Source organism: Nanorana parkeri, unplaced genomic scaffold, assembly GCF_000935625.1.
Source record: "Nanorana parkeri isolate BGI_ZX_2015 unplaced genomic scaffold, ASM93562v1 scaffold4299, whole genome shotgun sequence".
In the NCBI taxonomy this organism is placed as follows: domain Eukaryota; kingdom Metazoa; phylum Chordata; class Amphibia; order Anura; family Dicroglossidae; genus Nanorana; species Nanorana parkeri.
Genome location: NW_017310562.1, coordinates 6,453 through 6,939, shown reverse-complemented (window position 1 = coordinate 6,939; position 487 = coordinate 6,453). Strand labels below are relative to the sequence as shown.

General features: G+C 50.7%; 1 protein-coding gene across 1 annotated transcript in view; it reads right to left on the bottom strand.

Annotated features, from left to right (window-relative positions):
- Positions 1–487, bottom strand: part of LOC108803832 (secreted frizzled-related protein 2-like) — a 7,289-nt gene that overhangs the window by 608 nt on the left and 6,194 nt on the right. The gene's annotated exons all lie outside the window — the stretch shown is intronic.

Genomic DNA, 487 nt, shown 5'->3' with positions numbered 1-487 from the left:
GGTCAGAGACTGCAGACACGGTACAGGAGATGGTCAGAGACTGCAGACACGGTACAGGAGATGGTCAGAGACTGCAGACACGGTACAGGAGATGGTCAGAGAATGCAGACATGGTACAGGAGACGGTCAGAGACTGCAGACATAGTACAGGAGATGGTCAGAGACTGCAGACATAGTACAGGAGATGGTCAGAGACTGCAGACATAGTACAGGAGATGGCCAGAGACTGCAGACACGGTACGCTCGGTATTTGCGCTCTGTGGTTAGGGAGATATTTTCGGGGTTGGATCAGAAATGTATTTTGGTTACATAGGAATGATCAGACCAGACGAGAGGCACGAGGCTCGGAGATGGGGGAAGGATCAGGAAATGAGATCATCGGTATCTATAGTGTGATAGGGATTCTGCTTCTCTAAGGGTTCCCCCAGCAGCCAAACATTGGGGCAGTCCTAAATAAAGTTCCCTGGGGTAGATCCATCCGGAGTTC